This window comes from Falco punctatus (genome assembly GCF_963210335.1).
Source record: "Falco punctatus genome assembly, chromosome: 7".
Classification (NCBI taxonomy): domain Eukaryota; kingdom Metazoa; phylum Chordata; class Aves; order Falconiformes; family Falconidae; genus Falco; species Falco punctatus.
In genome coordinates, this window is record NC_137587.1 from 26,701,865 (window position 1) to 26,725,537 (window position 23,673).

A 23,673-nucleotide genomic window follows, 5' to 3' on the forward strand; every position below is an offset into this window, starting at 1 on the left:
ATGAGGGTCTCATTTGCCATTCACCTTAGATAGGCATAGCGCACATGAGGTATGTTTGTAAGATGTTGTTGCTGGATGAACAATATATTCTTGGGAGAGCTAGATAAATCTAGGTCAAGGTTAAGAGTTGGAAAAGGTTTGGAACTGGGTATGGAATAGAGGTCCTTTCCAGCTCCACACTTAGCTGTGATTGAAGATGGTCTGATGTAGCCTGACTGCTGATACAGAAGGAACAAACTGTGACTAGGATTGATACTGAATCACAGACAGCTATGCAGGGAAGGCTAAAGGTGTTCAACCCCAGCTGAGTAAGTGTCGGGGACAAACTGTAATTAATGTCCAAAGTCAATCCTGATAGCAGCTATTACAGGGTGGATTACACAGAAACATAATGTAGTATTACCAGGCATTTCCCTCAATCAAGCCTCTCTCCTGAACAGAATGATCAACACTAATCCCATTGCCATACTACTACATTAGTAGACTCAGAAGCTTTCCATTCCCCCACATCACTGTAATGCATAAAGCTGGTGCCTCCTGGCCATTTGGAAGATCAAAATGATAGGGACAGCATTCAGACTTTCCTGAAGATTGGTAGAGGTCTTAAACATGAAACCTGTTGAAAAAAAATTTAACTAACAGTACATCCCTCAACACATGCAGCTGACAAACCAAGCAGCCTTCTCCACAGACAGTAGTTAACAGACACCCTGAGCTAGCACATCCTTTTGCATCAACATGATAACTACAGTGTAATCACTATTTTTACACCACATATGCTTAAGCAAGCAAAATAATTACAGCCACATCAGTCAATTGGCTAAATCCAAAGCAGAATTTATGCAAGCAACTTTTGTCTAAGAAAGACTTTACTCCAAATGGAAGTTTTATTATTTTGTCTGGTCATATGCCAGACACTGCAAGATACTTGTAAAAAATAGCAAACATTTTCTGTAGCTAATATTATCTAACAAGAACTTGAATCAAATGCAGCCAGTTTCCAAATGCAAAACATCCATAGCTCAGACACTTCTTTTACTGTTTGGTTTTTTTTTTTTCTCTCTTCTGTTTTGTTTATAACCTTAAGGTTACGCTTTCAGTAATACAGAAGCAGCAATTACTAAGATTATTTTTTTTCCCTTGGTTTTTTTCAGTTTTTTAGACCACAATTAGGAGCAAACAGACTTAGGAACTGGAATTCTTTTATCTTTTTCCAATTTCTCCGATATGTTTTGGCTTTTGAAATCACCAAGTGAAAATTAGCAAGTTAATTTTAAAATTATTTTTGTGATAGGTTTTAGAATGAAAAAGGGAGAGGGGTTAATACTGAAAAGTTAATGGGTGCCATACTAGACATTTACATCTTATAGAAACCAGTTGTAAGACACTAGCTGGCTTACATAAAAATCAATTTAGAATCAACTCATTTAACTTCATTAGCCTAGACAACTAAATTCTCAAACACTCTTTAAGTAATCATTTTCTAGAAATATCTATTGCCAAATATATGTCTCACCTAAAATTAGGTGCATAAAAATATCTAGATAGTATGAATCATTGGACAGAAGTTATCTTTCCCTTACCTTGACTCTGTAAGTATAGGGAAAGGGATGGCACCACAGCTTAGGCCAGATGCTAAACTCTGAGCTAGACACATTTAGATGGCATAACCATGACACATACAGTAATGATTTCAGTACTGACTGGCAGTTTCCATCTTCAGGTCTTCTGTATCACAACCACCATGTTATAAATGTGTAATATTACACCTCTCTGCAGTGTAAAGTACTTCAGTCATACAACCAAGGCATAGCAAGTTTGAAGTGAACCTAACTGAAGTAAACAGCTTAAGTAGCTAGCACTTATTTCAAGACTTATTCCTAACTGCAATAAGAGAAACAGTGAGAGGCATTAATACATTCTCTCCCGTAAGTACTTCAGAAAATCCCTTGTGATACAAGCCGTGCTGAATACACACTTAAATCAGTTCTTTACAGTGCAGTTACTACTTAACATCATCACCAGGAACAAGAACCTCTGTCATAGCAATTTATCAGCTTCCAGCAGACCTCTCCTTCCCAAGACAGCAAAACCCAGAGCCCAAACTGCTGCCAAGTGCACAAGCACCTGCCTCAGCTGGGCTCTCCAGGGCAGGCTCAGTCCTCGCTCAGGCTGAGCATCAGCTTGCCAAATGGATCCTGACAGCTTGCCAGAGGCAGGGGCACTTATATGCAGTCTCTTTTCCCGCATCTGTAAAACCTACAGCTAGCCTAATGTCTCCAGCTGCTCATACCTCTACTCCTCTCGCCGCACTAGGGCACCTACCATGTCTGAACAACACATTTAAGCAGAGAAAACTCAGTTGAAGTTACTGCAAACAGAAAAGCATTCAAAACTTATTGACTTCTGATAGATATTGGGTCCTCGTTATGAAAAAGAAAAGGAACCTGTGCCCAGTTCTGGTCTCCCCAGTTCCAGAGAGACTGGGAGCTGCTGGAGAGGGTCCAGTGGAGGGCTACGAAGATGAGGGGACCGGAGCATCTCCCTTGTGAGGAAAGGCTGGGAGAACTGGGCCTGTGTAGCCTGGAGAGGAGAAGACAGGGGATCTCATCAATGTCTACAAACATCTTAAGGGCAGGTGCCAAGAGGATGGGGCCAGGCTCTATCCAGTGGTACCCAGTGACAGGACAAAGAGCAATGGGCACAAACTGCCACACAAGAAGCTCCATGTGAATGTGAGGAAATACTTTTTTACTTTGATGGTGACAGAGCACTGGAACAGATTGCCCAGAGAGGCTGTGGAGTCTTCTCTGGAGACTCAAAACTTGCCTAGATGCGACTGTTCAGCCTGCTCTAGGTGGATCTGCTTTAGCAGAAGGTTAGACTAGATGATCTCCAGAGGTCCCTTCCAACTCTGACCATTCTGTGAAAAAGAGCTAGGAGTTACAGGAGTCCTCTACCCGTATTCCCACACAGTCTCATGCCCTTGGAAGCTTATACCACCTTTACCATTTTTTTTAGATCCTACATTAATTAGATATCCTTAAAACCCTAAAAAAGGCTAGATATCCTTCAAATACCACCCTTCAAGTACTGTATGCTGTCCAAAACTAAGTTTCCCTTAATTTATTATATGGGAACTTCTGCTTTCTCACTGTTACAGTTCTGGACTTCTCTGCCATTCAATATGTTCCTCAGAATAGAAAAAGCAAGATCTTTTTTTTTATTACTATTTTTTAAATTATAGTTTCCGTAAGCGCCCCCATGTTTTCTCACCAGCAGTATAACATCGGAAAGAAACAGGAGATACTATTCCACACATGAAGAGGAGTGAGCACAGTAAAGATCTGCTATTCAGATTTGTGATATTAATACACCTTTACAGTTTTAAATTCTTAAAAATTCAACAGTGAATGGCAGGGCACAGATCAGGGAAGATTTTTGTGTACCATGACCATTTAGCTCATTCGGGCTGTTACAAATGTTGACCTACTCTTACTTCCCGTATCACAGGAGAGCAAAAGGCTTGTTTGGGAAGACTTTTCTCAGCTGCTCAAGCATGGACAGCTGTAAATATTTATAAGGGTGGAGAAGCATATCAAAATGTAGTGGATCTGTGAGCTTGTATGGACTCTCAAACATCTTATGAGACAAGCATAAACCACACTATTTATAATACATTAATATAGGTTGTGCTATGTTTCTCAACTCAGTACATACAGAAGGCTGCAAAAACTGGTATGATTTCACTTATGTGCAACAGAAGTGTCAGAGAAAGTTAATATTACTCACATAAACATGCACAACCTTACTGGAAGGTTTAAAATACACATGACTAGAGACGTTGCCCCAAGGCACAAGTCATTTGTTTCACAAGGGTTAGCACTGTGCCGCAGCTTCCTCTGTGTTCTTTATATATAGACCCACCAGTTGGTGCTTGAAAACTATAAAAATATCAGTCCCAGTATAACAAGAACGCTGAGGGGATTTAATTATTTCATGAAATCCTGAATACCTTGCTAAGGAAGACATTAACATAGTGATTTTCAGCCACAAATTCCCCAAACTTGGGAAAATATTTAAACTGGAACACAAACAAATTTCAACCATGCACTAAATATGACAAAATACTCTTAAAATATTTAGGGCACACAAGTACTCAGGATTACAAGGAAGTTTTAAGAAAACATATAGGTACTATATGGAAAAATTCAAGGTGAAAGAATGCAGTTAGTCAAGATCAAAACTCAATCATACATTTACTTTCTAAATTAAAAAGGCGTATCACATAAAATAAAGAACTCTCTTTAGTAATTCCAAACCAAAGCAAGTAGTTTCAGATCAAGTTAACTTTTTCTCAATATGAAATGACATCTAGCTTAAGCTTTAAAAAGTTTAAGATATTCCAGTGTTTCTAAGGAGGGTTAAAAAAATCTAGATGTTTCATATAAAAAAAGAACACTGAAATAAGATGTTGTGAAAAGTTCTTTATTGTTTTAAAGTAACTGTTTAACAAAACCAGCAGAAACTTTAAAGTACTAAAATGGGATATTCAACAGCAGGACATCTTTTTGTCCTGTGTGCTCAATTTCCTAAAGCAGAGAGCACATGCAGCACTTAAGAGTACCTTGAAGACGTTGGTCCAGTATTAGTTCAGAAGGAGAAACGCTTTAGTACCATTACCCTCATACACAAATTCCTTGTAAACACCATCATTTGTTCAATGTTCTGCTTCAAGTTAAAACGTGCTTTTGCAGCCTCTGCTTGCACTGCCTCCAGACTCATCCACAGGCACAATATCCTCTTTGATTCTTCATTTCTCCTTCCCATTAGAAGGGGGGGGGGGGGGGGGGGGAAGTCATCTGCACACCCCCTCCCCTGCTGCACAATATGTTCTGCTTCACTCACCCCCATCAGTTTAATAAAGTGCCAGCATTAACACCACATTGCTCAACCCTCTGAAACATTCTGGGGTACACTTCTACGAAAAATACCTTACATAGTATACTACAAAAATTTTACCAGTTTCTGCTTAGCTTGCAGGTATTTATGGAAATAATACACAGTACTGTGGCCACTGAAGTTGAAGTTTTGTTTTTTTAAAAAAAGAAAAAAAAAGGAGAAAAAAAAAAAGATTATTCCATTTGATTCACTCCCCCTAAAAGTTTTAGATTCCCAAGCAGTCTCATTTCCATGGGATTACTGCACAGATGCACAGTAACTGCTTCCTTAACCCTGCTAGCTCAGCTCGTTTAAAGACTTCTTTCTGGGGCTGATATCCTAACAGAATATAGCAACCATCAAGGTTTATCCACCTGCAAATTGTATGTAAACCCAGCTCTATTTTCACTCAAAAGATTAGAGGCAGGTGGGTTTGGGGGATTATTCTACCCATTGACCAGAGTGTTAGAGAATATACCAGCAAACTATTGCTATTTTAAATTCACTTACATAAGCTAGGCTGATAATAAGGTTCTCCACTATAGTTTAATAGCACTGTATCAAAGTTAAAAATATTCAACACACATATTTTTTAGGGAGGGAAAACAATTGCCAGGATTTTCCCCTCAAAGTTACAGACATATCTAATTAAGAGGGAAATCAATTAAAATTGCACAAAAGAAACATTGAAAAACAACAGGAAAAGTGTTGTAGGACAAAAGGAAGCATACACTGAAATTCAGTAATCACAAATTTACAGTAAAAAGAAAACAGAAGTGAAAAATCAGATATTGCCACTCAAAAAAATAAATAAATCCAAAGCTTGGATTAGACAACAGCTTGAATAAAAACACCTTCCATCCACACATTACAAAAAGAGATGTGAAGTGATCATTAGGTCAAGCACTCCAAGCAGACAGAGGCACTATTAAGGTTGTCTCTTCAAATCTAACTCACTCCTAGCGATCATTGTATTCATTACTACAGGAGTCAGGAACCCACAGCTTTGGTGCCAAAAGCTACATCACCAAGCAGTGCTGCCAAGTAGGAGCTACAGACCACTAAGAGGAACTCTGCATTCAAATGGTACATGTGCCAAAGATGTCCTTCTGACTAGCCACAGTCCAATCCCACAAACTGAGCACTCAGTTGAGGGCTGGAATACAGGAGGCATGATTGCCTTGGGTAGGCTCATCTAAAAGTCAGGTTTTGAGCTCCATGACCAGTCTATGAGATAAGCCAAAGCAAGGCAAATGATAACAATTGGAGCATCAATATCTTACTAGTGTAAACGCATCCCTTGCAGAAAGCACATACACAGTTCTGACTAATACACAGCCAGTTTATGCAGGGCTAGAAGTCAGAGTATCAGAAAACAGATGCTTTCTAAAACCAGCAGCTTGCATACACAAGTTACTGGCTGTATCTCACATTCCTCATCCACCATGGAATATCAAATTATAGAGGTACAGTCTACTTTAGGAACAATCAAATAAATAAATCTGACTTGTAAGTACTGATGCATGTAGCTATCATCTCCACTGTGAAACTACCTTTATAAGGTTCATTTTCCGTGGGGTTTTTTCCCGTGGAAAAATCTCATAAAGTCAACAATATGACCAGGAAACTTTTTACTAGCTAAAACTTTTTTTCTACAGAGTTACATCCCAATTTGCTATCGTGGCCACCTTTGTTATACACCTTAAAGTCCATTATTCCATTTCCCAGAAGGTAACTGCACTACTCAGTGCACACAGCCCTAAGGCTTATCAGTGAATGCCACAGATTAGTATCTTCCAAATTTTGCTCCTTGTCACATCTCACAAAAGCTGGAATTTTACATTTAATCAGAGCTGACCTTCAGAGTTACTGGGGTCACTAACACCATCTCTGATTTTATAAGCATACAGTCCCTTCTTCCTCTCCCCTTCCCCCCATGCTTAGTCCATTACTTCTTATTATTCCTCATTCAGAAGGCAGTGTATCACATATACTACAGGAGTGTTGAAATTCAAATGAAAAGTATAAAGAAACAGGATCAATGAAAGGATCCTCCAAGCCATCCAAAAAGAAGGAAGAAAATTCTCAACATTTCAGTTTATTATTTGTTTAAAGAGACCTATGTGAAGTTATCTGGGTCAAATAAAAAGGTTATATTGAAGAGGCAATAGAAAAGATGGAATGAGTAATAATTTAGGTAACTGACTCTGAATTTGTTTTCTCTGGTTACCCTGAACCTGGTGTTATTTAAAGGAAACCAGGAGCCAGTTGCAATGCAATGACTAGAATAATGCCTGGCAATAGTGATATTAAATCCATGTTGTTCTAATTATTCTCAGTGTGTAATCTGGTTCTCTCCTCAGTCTTTCTGTCTAAAAGCAGCTGGACTTGCTTCATTCCAGCAGAGAAGAACAGGAAGACAGAAGTCACCTTTAATTTCTCTTTCTCATTCACTGGGTCACTGAACAGGATACCTTTGGGTACAAAGGGAGAAAAGAAGCCACAAGGCAAGTACTTCGCCTCCTGTGAGTCTAAAAATCAGTTTTGAAGCATTGCCTGCAGCATTGTGTCACAATAAACACAGCAACAATATGCAGCAAAAGCTTATCAAGGAACTAAGACAGCTTGACTAGTGAACAGGAAGACTGAAGTCACCAAGGCAAGCAAACTGACACACTAATGGATCTTACAAAATATTCTGTGACAGAGCACCCTTACAGATTCAAAACAGTTCAATACATAGAAAACAAAACACAGGATATCAGAATGCCTGTCCCTAATAAGTCACAAGCTTTGATCAAAGCTTCCCCTCCCAAAAATATAAAAAGTTACACATTTTGTGATGGATTCTCTTCTACCTAATATCTTACACTTCAATCAATATTCTAAGGGGTTTTTTTCAGTCTAGATTTACTTGTACATCCATCTCACTAATTTTCATTTTAAAAAAAAAATCTATTAACTAGTATCTTTGATCTCTCTAAATTCAATTAATACCAGTGATGACCAACTGAAAGACCATGAAGTAGAGACACACGGACAGGGGAAGGAAGTTTGTGGGCCTATCCTAGAAAACCAGGCTTAAGAAAAATTACAACGGATTCTCTTTTAAAATGTTCACTGAAACCAAGTTGAACAACACTATGTTTTAGCAGTCCAACTCTGACCATAGCCTAGTGACAGCAAAGGTCCACACAACAAGGAGAAAACAGAGCAATCCATTCCTTGCTCCACTTTTCTCATAAAACAAAACAACCAGGCAGGGGTGGGTCAGGAGAACGAAAAGCAAAACCTACAAACAAGAAACACAAACATCTGAGAAACTGTCAGTCTTTCACTGATGTTTTTTGGTGGGAATGGAACTCAAAAAAATATATGTGGAGGAAAAAAATCAGGGGAAGGTGATGGAAAAAGAAGAGCTTCCAATGACTATTGTTGGCACACAAGTCAGTGCTGTGCTCAGCATGCTGTTGGTGGTGCAAGATACATCCAATTTTAACAAAGTTTAACAGAGAATAGAAAGGGATTTGCTGAAAACACTCAGGAAGTATAAAGGTCTATAAAGAGAACTCCCTACTTCAAAAAACGGCTTGTATATATTACAGTGTAAACCACAACCCCCAAGCCTGTATGAAGGCTCCATTTGTTATATTATTACAGCTGTCCTCTAAAATTGTACACAAGACTTTCCAATTCATCCATTAGTTTGCATTACTTGCCCTCCCCCCAAAAGTACTTAAAATACAATCTATAGACTCTTTAAAAATAGATGGGGCTAGAGAGCCTGAGTACCTCTGGTGGATTTGCACATTTTCCAACTTTCACAAATTTCATTCTCAGAAGTTAACTTCTTCATTAATACAAATATTTGCAGTGAAATGCATTATTATTTTTATTTTTTTTTTTACTAAATTCAGTACATATTCCCTACATCTACTGCCAATAAATCTCCGGTTTATCACATAACTCCACAATGTCACTTGGTTATGCCAAAAAGCTATTTGGGATACATCCTCTCCCTGAACTAGAAAGCATCAAGGAACAGACATTGAATAACTTATACACTATCATGAGCAGGTAAATACAGAATATGAAGGAACCATACAGCCTCCCATGCTTGCCCAATGTAAGTTTGTTCAAGACAGTAACAACTGCTACAGCAGTAGGGATCCAATTCTATTTCAATTTGATACAATTGTTTAAGTGGCTTACATAGCTCTGAAGGTATTGCCTTCAGCTTCCAGCTACTGCAGAAGTTCACACAGGTTCCTATCTTCTTAGGCACCTTTAAAAAAGCAGGCCATTTTTAATTCCTATAAAGCAGTGATGGCATTTCAAGAGGCAAGACAGTAACTGTATCCTTCATATAAGCAGGATACATTTAATAAGTAATTGCAGCTCCCCTGTCATGAGTTGCTCCCAGCTGGTTGTCCACGAAGCCCTTTTCTGCAAACAAACTTCAAGCATTACCAAAAAAAACCACCACACCAAAAAAACCCAAAAACAACAAAACCAACAAACTCTAAGGAATTGAGGTCACCATAAATTCATTTAGTAGTCTACAGATCCAGTCTGGTCCTCTGGTCTGCTGTTTTGTACGCTGATCAGGTTCAGATCAGGATTAGTGCATTAGGGGAAGCATTTCAGACAGTATGTCTCAGCAGCACACAAAACCAACTATCAAACTACACACCACTAAATAAACAATTCTAACACCTCAGCTTCATATAAGTCTAACTTATATATATATATATATAAGTCTATATATACATATATATACATATAAGTCTAACTAACAAAACCTGGAAGGATTACTGATACCACTTCCCAGGCTGAACCCATCTCCCCTGAACAACAGCTGGAGCAGAAATTGACTGTGGGAGAGATGCTATTTACACATCAGGCCATAGTGTCTGTGAATATCATCTGGAAAACACATTAGTATTACTGACACTAAATTAAGTACCATGACCTTCAAATCACAGCTGCTGCAGTGTCCCCCCACATCAGGGAGCTGCAGACACCTCCCACTGCATAGCAGATGACTACAAACCTATGTGATCTCTGCTTCTTAAGCTTTGGCATTGCCTTCACATAACTAATTTATGGAGGGTGAGTTTAATTAATTTATTAAATATAAATAGAATTTGCCTTCATCTATTTTAATCTCTGTGCTAATTTTTTATTCATATAATCATATGCAGAATATATTCAACTACTTACTATAATGACCAGAAAAAAAATTATTCTAAAATCTCAAATAACTGTATATATTACTGCAACTTACAGTGATCAATATACAGCATTTGCTCATTGACAGACATGGCAAACAAGTTTCAGAACACAATCCTGTAACTGTGAGTCTACAGAAAAGATCTATATACAGGTAAAAGATGTTAGAAGTTGATAGGATTTTCAGACAGTTCTTTTTAATAAAGCATTCACTGAAAAGAATATGTGTTTTTCTGATATGTTCAGGTACAATAAACAAAAATATCAGGTGAATGAAGTGTCCATGGGCAGATGCTCTAACGAACAATATTGGGACCCACCTAACTTCACTGAGACTTTAACAAAGTAAAAGTACAAAGTATTACTTAGTAGGAAAAACAAAAATAAATAAAAATTCAGTGACAGACAATTGGAGCAGGGGAACAAGAGTGAAACAATTAGCACCCAAACAAATACTGGAAAGCTTAATTAATTAGTTTTCCCTACAATTACCCATGTTGAAGTAATACTGTTCAGGATGTTGAACCCTGAGCAGACACATGCTGTAATCGTGTATGCACAGGGACAATTAACTGGAAACACTAACTTGCTGCAGTACAACAGTTAATACTAAACGCTATTGTGCACATCTCTAATTGTGCTAGTATCCTGGTTTCAGCTAGGATAGAGTTAACTTTCTTATCAGTAGCTAGTGCAGTGCTGTGTTATGGCTTATTGTCGCTAGGTAATGTTTATGCTAAGTCAAGGACTTTTTAGTTTTTCAGGCCTTGACAGCAAGAAGGCTGAAGGGGCATGAGATATTGGGAGGGGACACAGCCAGGACAGCTGACTTGTGTTAATCAAAGGAGTGTTCCATACCATGGAACATCATGCCCTGTATATAACCTGGAGGGGGTTGGCCAGGGTGGACTAATCGTTTCCCAGAGACTGGCTGGGCATCAGTCAGAGGGCAGCGAGCCGTTGTACTGTGCATCACTTGTTTTCTTCCCTCCTTTCCCTTTGGATTTCATTCCTCTTCTCCTCTCCCTCCTTTTCATTATAACTGCTGTTGTTATTATTACTGCTCTCTCATTTTTATTTTCTTTCAATTATTAAATTGTTCTTATCTCAACCCTTGAATTTTACATTCCTTTTCAATTCTCTTCCCCATCCCTCTGAGTGAGAGCAGAGGGAGTGAGCGGCTGCACGGCACTTAATTACCAGCCAGTGTTAAACCATGACAGCTAGCCACTGACATGTATACTTTAGTCAGTTAAAATATATTTTAAAAATTAGCATACATAAATACCATACATTATATTATGTTCATAACCAGAAGGACTCCAATGTAGGCTTTATACTACTGAGTTACGCAAACGTGCAGCAGTAATACACAGTGAAGCTTGCTTGCTTTTCTATGTGCTCAAGAATTGAAGCATTTTGAAACTGCATTTTCTGAACATGTTATTAAGGAGCTATACTGAATTTCCATCTATACATTCCTCAAGGCTGTACACTTAAGTTGCCTAATAACAGTTTTCTTCACAGAAAATAAAGCAACACGTAGAAAAATCTCATCTTCCTGCTCCATCAGATCTCTTAGGTACTCTGATCTTTTGTGTTCTCGCTGTGTTTCCCAGTTCTGCCCAGCTGTGAGTAAAATAAAGTGAAAATCCCTTCTAAACAGTCATAGGGTAATAGAAAACACTTGACAATTACAGCAAAAAAAGTAATATAGCTGCAAAGAATGAGAAAAGGTTATAGTAAACCTGCACAGAATTCCTTTCTAAGGCAGTTTTGTTCTGCACTGTACATTCATGATCTTTCCCAGTTTGGGGTTTTTCTTTGGTTGGAGCGTACATGAAATATTTCCATAGTACTGAAGTACTGAGACTGGCGATATCCCTGTATAAAAGCACCGAAGATACACTGGCATCCTTTATTTGTCATGGATGTATTGTTAAACAATAGACAAAACGAACCAAACCAAACAAACAAGAAACCCAAAAACACAGCAACCCATAGGTATCAAAACCTGACAGCTGAGAAGAAACTGTAAATTGCCATTATAATATTTGGCACACAAATATCAACATATTCTAAAAAAAGCAAGGTGTAAATTTCCAAAAAATTTCAGACAACTAGTACATTTCTACCAAGATTATTACATTATATTTACAATATTTATTTGGGCAAGGAATATTCTCCCATAAGCAGAGAAAAATAACCAAGGGAGAGGGGAGAATCAGACATCAGTCATCCTAATAAAAGTGATTCTGATGACTTTTTTCTTACAACTGCCTAGCGTTTTCCATCTATGTAGCTTGTGGCCAGTGCTAGAACGCAACTAAAACTAAATACAACCTGCCCCTATCCAAAGATCTACTCTCACAATCAGCAGTCTCAACAGAGAAGGCTACCATACTTTTCCATCCTAGCATTAAACTAATTAATTCAGTCCCAGAGAGCCTCTCCAGGACCGTTTGTAGATAAAATGGGTGAATTGAGAAGCTTGAGCTAGTATTGCTTTTGCACATCAGATTCTGCAAAAAGAGTACAGAATTCAGGACTTTCAACATTTTCAGCACAACAACTTCTCCAAAGAGAAAGGAGGAAAAAATCCCAAGAGGCAAATGAGAATACTTTCACTAAAAAAATCCCAAGGATACAGATGCATGCAAACACATGTAACAGCCACCCTACCCGTAAGTAAAACCAACTCCACCACCAGCAAAAAAAACCCACTATATTAAATAACTGCCTGAAAGCATACTGCTAACACTGGAAAGCAAGTAAGTATTCTCACATTTCAGAAATGTTATCACAGATTTATACTGCTGACATACAGTCCATTTTCAGTCATTTCAATACCTATAATGCACACAGCTGAAATTCACACAATTCCTCAATGCATATTTACCCAGTACCCTGAAGACTGCAGTTCTAGCAAACAACTAGTACATACTCCTGTTGTGTGCACCATTCATTATAGGGAATAATGGAGCACAATACTGCTTTAATTCTGTTGCCTTAGGCCACCCATATCATAAACTGTAGGACTTGTGTCACTGATGCCTGCAACAGAGTCAAAGCCATTAATCTATGTATATTTCAAGACTGCAAAAGTAATACATCTCAGGAGCCTTTCTTTTCACTTTATAATCTTTTAGAGAATATTGCAGTTCTAAGATATCCCAATAGGGTCTCTAGTATGTTTTCTATATTTTCTTCAGTACTTCATGTATAAGATGGTCCTTTTTGTCAGGTCGTGACAACAGTTAAAGATATCAACCAAATAACACAAGACAAAAATCATATAGGTAATACAGGCAATTGCTACTAAAACTACAGATACGCAAGACATGGCTGTTGACCCAGTCTCCACCTGATCCAAGAGCTGCAAGGCCTTTATATTAAAGCCTATAAAGAGGTGGACTGCAGACCTGAGGGTGTCCCATGACTAAACAAGGAAAATAAGCCAGTGGTCTCACATTTCTCACCAAAAACAGCACCCTGCCCAAGAGGCATTTCAGATAAAAGGTTAATGCCACACTCCCTTGCCATTGTAAGGAAATTACGCCATTGCTTCTTTCATATACATTTCCTCCCAGAGGGATTTTAATGATATTAAGTAGTACTAGCTCTGCGAGGAAAATATTGTCCTATATCCAACAGTCAGCAGCTGACACATATTTGAAAGCACAAAAATTGGTATACTGCTGCTTGCTCATAGTCCTATCACCATTATAAAATCAGTGCACTTGGGGATAAAGCTTTCTTTTTTTTTTAAGGAAATGTACATTATTCAATCAAATACTGTCACAGTTTCTTGTGTTTTAATATCAAAGCTATTTGATCCTCTTGTAGTGTTCTTAGAAATTGCCTTAAAATCCCACAAAAGCAAAGCCACAACACAAAGAATGGAAAAAAAACATACCCAAACATCTACATGTCTTGATTTTCTCTACCTGCAGGAGCGGCCTGGAAACTAGGACCATGCGCGGCAATCAGTTAGCTGAGGGGAATGTGCTCGAGCTTGTAGAGACAACAATTAACATGATGAGGCATGTTTGCAGAGCACAGGGGAGTGGGAGACGGATGGCGCCAAGGAAAGATAACACCTTGTTGTTAATTGATAGTAGTTAACCACCAATCAGGGATTGCCAAGTATGCAAGGCTCAAGCTTCAAGAACCAATCTGTTTAAAACGCGCAGCTTCTGAAAGTGTATAGAAACTCGTGCTTCTGTACAATAAATTGACATTTGCTTGCATCAAGCTGCGTCCCGTCTCTTCATTCGCCGCATCTACCGTCTCCAATTTTGAGAAGAATTGGCTTAGTCTCATTTGGCCGGGGGAAGGGGGGGGAAGGGGGGGGAAGGGAGGAGGGGGCGCAGCAGCGGGCCTGGAGGGGGAGGTAGAGCAAACAACATAGCTCTTTCCCACCAATTTTCTACATTTTTTCTTGCTGTTAGGAAAAGCATCAGAGAGAAGAAAACATGAGATTCTCAAACTTTTTATGTTTCAACAGAAAATAAAATTAATTTCTACATAAGAGTTGCTTGACAATGCTGTTTTCCAATCTCCTCATTAAATAAGCATGTTACCCCTACTTGTCCAAAAGCAGAAGTCAGTATATGCAGTCTACATTATTTTACTTCATCTTGTAGTATTTTATGATCCCTTACAAGCACAGTGTTATCTTTATTTTTCCCTGTTTAAGAGGCTCATCACAATCCCCCCATAACAGCCTACATGATGCATTCCTGAAGTCAATCAAAGCTTTTCCACTAAGAACAGAGAAAAATCTAGCTTTTTTTTACTGCTTTCCAACTTTTTCCCCCTAGCCCCGCCTGTTCTTTCATCTCTGAAATGGGAAAAAAAAAAAAGAACAAAACCCCAAGCAAATATTTTATATATCCTCTGCTGAAACAGCAGTTGCACATTCCTGTAATATTTTCAATTCCTTTCTTATTAAAAGGCTATTGTCAAGTGGTATTTTTTAAATAATTTTTACCACAGCTGAGCACTAAGGAGATATTTTCAGTAAGTCAATAACAACGAAGCCCGAGACTGTGAGAGAGAATAGCAGCATTTAATTTAGAACCCATCAATGGGTTTGAACACTTCAAACTTTTCTTCCTAAAGTTCTATTACCTTACTTCTCTTTATAGGATTAGCTTTGTAACAACTTCATAAAGCTCTTTAAAAGCCACTTTGAACAGGATTTAAAAAAAAAAAAAAGATTCAAACTTAACAATTTTGTTATTCTTCAAATCTTTGCAACTTCAGATGTCTTTTGTAACCTATGTACCTATGTCCTTTCTTCCATTTTCCTCATTAAGAATGACCTTAATGAAATAACAGGGAAAGAGTTTGGTTTTGCTTTCTTGGATTTTGCGGGTTTTTTACTAAAAATGAAAGTCTTTTTGTTTCCTGTTTTCAAACATTTAGAAGTGAGAAAAATAATTAGAAGTAACTCCTAATAAACATATCCAACAGCGTGCCTCATTGAATTACACAGCTCTGAGACAAGATGCTCCCAGCAGCTTTTTTTTGTTTATGGAAAGCTGATCAATTCCAAACATGATTCTGTCTCTCAACCAGTTTCTAATCAACAGTCTTACCTTCAATATGCATGTAAATTACTTCCCCCAATAAGCCTTTATAGAAAGCATATTGTAAATCAGTTGAGTCCAAAGTATAACCCCCAATTCTCTTCTCTTTTAGTGTATTGATTCTGACAGAAACATTATAACGGGCTTACTAAATTTTTTTTCAGACACAAACTACAATGTCTGATTTGGATCATGTTAAATTAATGCAACACCTTCTTTACATTCCCCAAAGGTTTACAGAAGGTGATGGTGGTCAGCAAACGTAACGGTGCTCTCTGAGCAACAAAGAAATCCTGCTTGGTTGTTGTTCTACTAAAGGAAACTTCTACAAACTTTGTTGACTTCAAGCGCACAAATTCAACTGAACACAGCAGACATCTTTTTAGAGATAAGGAATCACACCAACAAAAGAAAAAGATTATGAGACAGAAAACAGTAAGAACTGTGAAATCTTTACAAAAGTAAAAACAGAAGAGTCTACAACTGTCTATAGAAACTTTAACCAATACTTTCAACACTAACACCTCAGAGGTTTTAGGAACCTATGGACTAAAACAACCTATAGGTGCTAACACAGATTATACAAAGGCCTGACAAAAACAGTAAGTTGATGTACGACGGACAAGGCTGATGCCATAGCTCCTTGCTCCAAGATTTGGTTTGAGGAACAAGCTACAAATTCTTCAGCATAGTGAAGGAATAGACAGCAGTCTGATAAAGCAATGCCTTTGCAACCTCTGGTTAGGATATGCAATGCCATGAACACGGATTGTATTTTGAGGTTCATGTAGCTTTATCTAACTTGACTGAAATGTCTGTACATTTCTGCACTTTGAATTTTAAATGCAATGAAACAAAATCCTATGGAGCAAGCCAGCATCAAGCCTACCCTACACTCAACTTAGGTCTTGATCAGGAGACAGCCCTGCAAACATGTGCTGACAGTCACAGTACTCAAGTGGGATTAAATCGACCATATACAAAAGTCAATTTCATTCTCAAAGTGTCAGAAGGGAAACAACAGAAGTGAAGCTTTTTATATTAATCTTGTGATGCTCAGAAGCAAGAAAAGAAAATTTCAATATGCACTCTGACCTCCTGCAATTTCAGACACAATTATGTTTGAGAGATGTTTGATAAACTTTGGAAATCAGTTCTGATTGTTGGAGAAAGTAAACACAAAGGTACAGCCATCTCAGCAAGGGGCCACCTGTGAGATTCATAGCACAACATTGAGGTTAGGTTCCTTGTTTTGCCTAACTGAGGCCTACAACTTTCATCTACCAAATCACTCTGCAGGAGACAAAACAGGGACCTGAATCTGAAGCTCCCTCTCTACAGCAATACCCTAATCCCACATGGAGAGCAAGAGAAAGGCACAAACATTTAATGGTAACCTGTAGTTTTGTTCTAAAATGCTGTGTCTTAGATTTTCTGTTGGGTCAGCTCTATGCAATACCAGCGTTCAGTTATCTACATAAAAGCATAGATTTGATTCTTTGTTAAGGTACCGATGTTAATGTATTTAGGAAAGTAATATGCTGCAGATGAGGGTGTGTACTGAAACAAGTACATGAAGCTTACAGTACACTGCAAATGAAAAAGAAAGATTGCCTTTAGGGTGACAGGCTATCCTTCAAGAAGAAAAGCCAAATAATTTATGCCTGCAGAAGTACTGTAAGGCTCATATTTTAACAGACAAAATTCCTCTAGATAACATAGCTAAAGCCCTGCAGGGAGGACCTATTAATCCTTTGCATACTTCACTATTGTTTATTGAGCCAAAAGAAGGTGACACAAAACTTTAATGCCATTTTCTCACTCAAGGTTTTTTTACTCAAGAATTTGAGAAGCTCTACTGATCAGATACAACATTTAAAGACTAGAAAAACAGATAGCTGGCATACGGTGCATAATTTTACATCAAGCAAATCTTCACTGTTTGATACAAACTATGCAGAAGAACAATACTTTTAAAGCATCCCACTGGGCAGATAAAAGTGAAGAATCAGAGACAATTAAATGAATGAGCTCCCTATAGGCAGCCAAAAAACCCAGTTATGTCTACTCTACCACTAGCCAAAAAAGCTAGGTTTGGAAGTGGATATTGCCAAATACAAAAGGCAGATGCCCATCTCTAACCTGGGTGAAACAGAACAACACAGGCAAACAGTAACAGGTGGAAACAGACCACAATGTCTCCTCTCCCTTGAAAAACCCACTTGTTTAGACATGTTTACATCCTTATAGGTGAAAAGGCTAAAAGAGGTCACATATCTTGCCCAAAACAAGGCAAGTCTCTATTCTCAATTTAAGGAATGATGATTTTGCTCCAGTTCACACAAGTAAATGTCTGCAGAATGCTATGGGAACCACATTAGCTGCAGAAGTTGCAGTATTGCATTTACATCAGCCTCCATGAGTTGTGAGAAACCACTTAAGTACTGGAGCTTAAGACTAAAAATATTGTACAAGATTACTGTTGTTAATATTCCTCCTCCAAAAATTATCACTACGTCTTTCTCCAAAGCCTCACAAGACTTCACAGTGTCATCAATCCTGCCCCTTTGCATAGAAGAATATACACTCAGAACAAAACAAGATTATTCTTCTGCACAAAATGTCATCAGCTTCCATATCTGTAGCTTTATTTAAAAAACCAAAAAAATAAACAAAAATAAAAAAACAAACAAAACAAAACAAAAACCCCACACAAACAACAAAACAACACATACCTATAAAATCTTGTCTCTATACTGGTTCATTGCCTTGGGAAGTGTTTGGAAAAAGCCAGCCATTCGCAGACGGCTTATTTTCCCGAAAGTAGACAGGCATTCTCTTAAAACACTTTGAGCTCCCTATCTGCTGCCTTCCAAATTCTCCAAATGCTGTGGGGCCCTTCTACTGGGACACTGATATGACACAGCTTGTGGGAAACTGACTGTTCTTCAGCAGTTTGAATCTAGATCTGTCTCCATCACAAGATGTGAAGGTGGCTGCAAATTTTAGAAGCAACAAAGTGTGCCATTTTCGAACACTTTCCAATTTTCCCGAAAGTCAGACTGCAGTAAGTACATAGGAAGCACTGCACTAACAGGACAATCCACAACAAAGGCAACTCAAGATTTAAAAACAACTACTGCCAGAACACACTCTCTCTGCACATGTAGAGGAAGACACGCTAATAGTTGTTCCAAGTATTTGACTATAAAAACCGTATATTCCTGAAGTGATGACAAATGGATGTGTTGACTACAGCCCTGGATGACTGGACAGCAGTTTTCCTTGCCAAGGTGAGAAATTCATTTAATAATTCTGCTCAACTGAGTGTCTGGCCTTAGAGTAACTCTACAGCGCCCAGTGTACTAGATGATTTTTTAATAAATAAACATAGAGAGACAAAGAGATATAGTGTTTTTATATATATAAAATTTTCTACAAGCTTTGCAGTCTCAAAAAAGCCCCAAACAAACAAAAAAATACCCCATACATTTATTCCTAAAATTTTAAATCAGTTTTACTTTAAAAAGAACAATTTATTCACAGTGAAACACTAGCAGAATATTTTTAAACAAAGTCTATTTTACACCAATTTTACATTTGCTCTGTTTTTTCCTGGTTGTTAAAGGACTAAATATCATATAACTGTGTGTTTCTCAAAGGAAGCAATTTGAGATTGTAACTAGCCATTAGGAAGCAACAGAAGATGAAGATACAGCAAGTGACCAGTCTATTTTATTTCCCACACAGACATACAAATTTACTATGACAAAGCCAAGCAAACTGGTTTGAATATTCACCGAGATTCTTTTTCTGCAAGGCAAACATCTCCATGCTATTGTTGCTTCAGCAAAACATGGGAGGGAAACAAAGACAAATAAATGTATAATAACCATTCAGGCAAAACATGCCTGACAGCGACAAATAACTGATTAAATACAAATTGGACAGCTTTGGTTGTTGGCAGAAACTTGAAGGCATTTTTGTTTTTAAACAGAGAACCAGTGGCAGCATTGTGTGAATACAAGGTTTGACTACACAGGAGCTTTTAGGGTGTGACAGTTGGTGCTTGGGTTTGTCACACTGGAGGTTAGGGGAAGTGGTAAGTATTCATTTGATCTGTAAAAGAGGATCAAACAGAGCATTGCCAAAAGGGAAATTACGGCTGTCTGGGTTCTTAACCTATTGTAAAAATCTCTCCTTCAACACCAAGGTATGAATATACATACAGCACTTCCACAGAAGTGGTAAAAGATTCCTGGTTCATCATCAAGATGGAAAATGAGTCTCAGTCGAGAGGAAAATTGCCAGAGGTGTCAGAAGACATGTTGCAGTGACGTAAACAGTGACACAGACATTAATTTCAATAATCCGACAGTGAAACGGTGCATACCTGAGCTGCCTAAATTCTTTATCATCTTCCTTCTTGCACAACAAGACTTTGTCATTTGGACTCTTCAAAAGTCCTATCTCCATCTTCCCCTAAGCTCCCCTCCCCCAAAGAAAAGCACCTAGACACTTCAGTCCAGCAAGGAGCTTTTTGTTAATTATACTAAATAGAGTGATGATCTGGAAAGGTCATACCAACCTTTCAGCATGCCCTCTCTCCCAGCTAAGTACTTGTGAGCTACAATTGATTACCTTGTATGTTAGGTTTGCATGATTCCATCAAGCAACAGTGCATGTTGCATCAATAACATTATTGCTATTGTGATAAGCCACATCCCATCCTGGTGCAGCCTTCATCTCACATTCTGTGATATTAAACCAAAACAGAGGTTGAAGCCTTCAGAGTGATGCCCTAGAAAGGAAGAGATGGTACCGCGGAGAACTAGCACAATAGTTGGTATTCCTGATGATGTGACATAATATAAAGAGCACCCCTTGATAAGGGCGAACTGCTCCCTCACCTTACTAAGTGCTTTAAAGCCTTTTGGCTGAATGCTGCATTACATCCATTCAAAAAAAAAATTACTAAAAAGAGGTAGTCAAGAGTTTCTTGCAAGTATCTTTTGCTTATCTGCTTCAAAAGCAAAGATTCCCACATGAAAGATATTCACATGCTTATTTGTAAAGAAAACTACATGTGTGCTTTAGCATGCATGCTCGCCTTTTACAATGTTAAGCAAGAATAGTGAGATCTACTTTTGACTGTACCTATCCCAACATACACTCTACGCATTTTCTCAGATCCACATCTACTAAAGACTGGTTCTCAGTATATGCTACTCATACACTGCTACCTGTGACAACAGCTTTGTACCTGGTACACCAAAAATCTCCCTGTTGTATATTTGTTGTATATTTGCCCACAACAACTGCCCATTTGCCCGTCACATATCCCCATATCAAAGACATGGCAAACTGTTGATTTGGGGAAATAAAGGGTGCAGGAGTGTCTGTATACAGGGACAGTCAGAGGCTTAGCTTCCCTGCTCAGTTAGTTCAACAGAGGACACAGACAGATGGTCACCTTGTGCTGAAGCAGCTCAGAAAACGCTTTTTCAAGTGAAAATATAAATGGGTCATGTCACTTTTAAAGTCTGAAATATTCCACTGGCACCCGTTCAACTGCCTCTCAGTTAAGAGGTTTTTGTATAATAAATAAATTTGCAGAAGTGCTAGGTCAAAAAAAAAAAAAACAACAAACCAGTCAGCTCCTTCTGCCCCCATTTCTCTCATCCTTACAATGCACTCTTGGAACTTTCAACTTCAGGGAAATGCAAATTCTTCAATGATGAATTATGCAAGAGGAAGGAAATACATGTGGGTACAGATATGACAGAAAAATCTCTTGCAGCACATATGGGATGACAAGGCACAGAGACAGTGCTCTTCACTCTTCCGCAACTGAAGACAGAATAGTTACATTATACCTGTAGTGAGGTTTTATATACAGCCTTAAGCAACTCCACTTACAGCGTCAACACTGCAGAAAGGGACACGTGACTTCTGAGCTCCTAGTTACAGGATGACAGAAAGGAACCTGGATATACAGACACAAATCCCACTTAAGGTAACATTTGTCCTTCACTGCAGCCTCTGCTGATCTGCTATGTCCTACTTCAGGCTTGGTAAAGCACACACACTTGTATCCTGCCTGTTCAATACCCAACATAAATCAAGTCACTAATTGGCACTGGAGCTGTTTATTTCCACAAGGGCTTTGTACCACTGGCCTACACCAGATTGCAAAGCTGTTCTTTGTTCTACATAGTGTAAAGTCACCAGGAAGTGGAGTGGGTGGGTGGGTGTTAAAATAATGTATTTCAGACCAAAACAATGGTCAAACACTTACAGAATCACAAGAGATCCCATAAAAGCATCAGCAGAAAGCGGGAAGTGGGTAAGAGACAAAGTACTTCAGCTGAAGCAGAGGGAAACCACAGAGGAGATGTGGTAGCTGGCAACATGCCACACTATTGCTGGCATTAGTGATTCACATCCTCATCTTTACTGTGAATATTCCAGCACAGCCACAGCAATATTTCACCAGCATTTTCCCCAGAAGGTACCCAGGTTGAGAGTAACAGAGTCAGAAGTTTTACCATAAGTCATACTATTATAAAAATTAGCATAAAAAGTGAGTGCTCACAGATCAGACTCTGTCATAACTTTCCGTTTTTGCATTGTTATGAAGGCAAAAGGAAAACAAACAACCCATGGGAAGCAACTTATTTACTCCCACTGTTAGTTGCACCAGTTCCCTCAAGACGAAGACATTTCTTTAACTACACAAGAAAATGAGGGGGGCAGGGGAGAAGCCCTGCTGAGGACTGACTTACTACAAGTATGGCACAAAACACCAACGACAAGTCTAAAGTGGTAAAGGCAGCATGTTAAAAAGAAAAAGTCAGCAAACAGCATTAAGAAAAAGCTCTCGATGCCATAACAGCCACTGGTTAGCATTCACCGTGGTGCAGCTGCTGGAGCTGCTGTGTCTGTCTCATTCTTTGCTGGGGATAAAAGAGGGAAGAAAGAGTTGTTTGTTCCCCACCACCACCCCCTTCATCAGCAGGACTCCCAAGCTCTTCTCAGTCTCCCAGCAGCATCCTGATGCTTGACAGCCCTGGAGCAGGCCCTGTTGCAGAGCAGTGCTGCAGCACAGCCACGGGACACCCACTTCAGCAGGAGCTGCAAGCAGCTTCCAAAAAGCAGACAGCACTGTTCTGCTTCTGCAAGCAGAATAGCAAGGCGGAAAAGGGTTTTGTCTCAGTTAATTAGTACAATAAGGAGCCACTGAGGAACTTGCTCTTTCATCTTTCATAGACTCCTCATCCCTTTGCATTCAAAGAACACTTTCTCGGGGAGCTGATTGCTAGATCATGTCAGGTGATGCAGTTTTAATGTGTCTCTTGGAAAGGTGTGCAAAGGACTATAATTAGAGAATCTGACTCCAAAAATAGATATTTTTTTTGCCTACATCATGTTTAATATACTAAGCACCCTTCAGATGCTGTATTTTCTTATCTATGTGTCTGAACAATCATTGGCCCCCATCTCACACATTAAAGCACAGGACCCTTTCAGGGAGAAATAATTTCTCCTACATTTGCACAGCATATAGCACAATAGGATTACATTCTCTAGAGCCTAAGAATTAATGCAACAAAATAACAAGTAGAAAACCAGTAACACATCATACACCAAACAGACAACTGAACAGCAACAGAACAAAAATAAAGACTCTGGAGAGGAAAAAGGAATGTGTTCAATTATATTTTTAAAATCCAAACCAGAAAGTCTAGGGGAAATATTTCTATATGCTAGGTTCACATCAGAGAAAAAAAAAATCCACAGCTGGACGATAATCAGAAATAAAATAAAAAGGAGAGGAGCTATATGCAAAGTAGACACTGTGACAAAGTATTTTGTATACAGTTGTGTACTTAGAGGACTCTAATCA

General features: G+C 38.6%; 1 protein-coding gene across 6 annotated transcripts in view; it reads right to left on the reverse strand.

The window, feature by feature from the left end:
* Positions 1-23,673, reverse strand: part of LRRC4C (leucine rich repeat containing 4C) — a 548,895-nt gene that overhangs the window by 502,384 nt on the left and 22,838 nt on the right. The gene's annotated exons all lie outside the window — the stretch shown is intronic.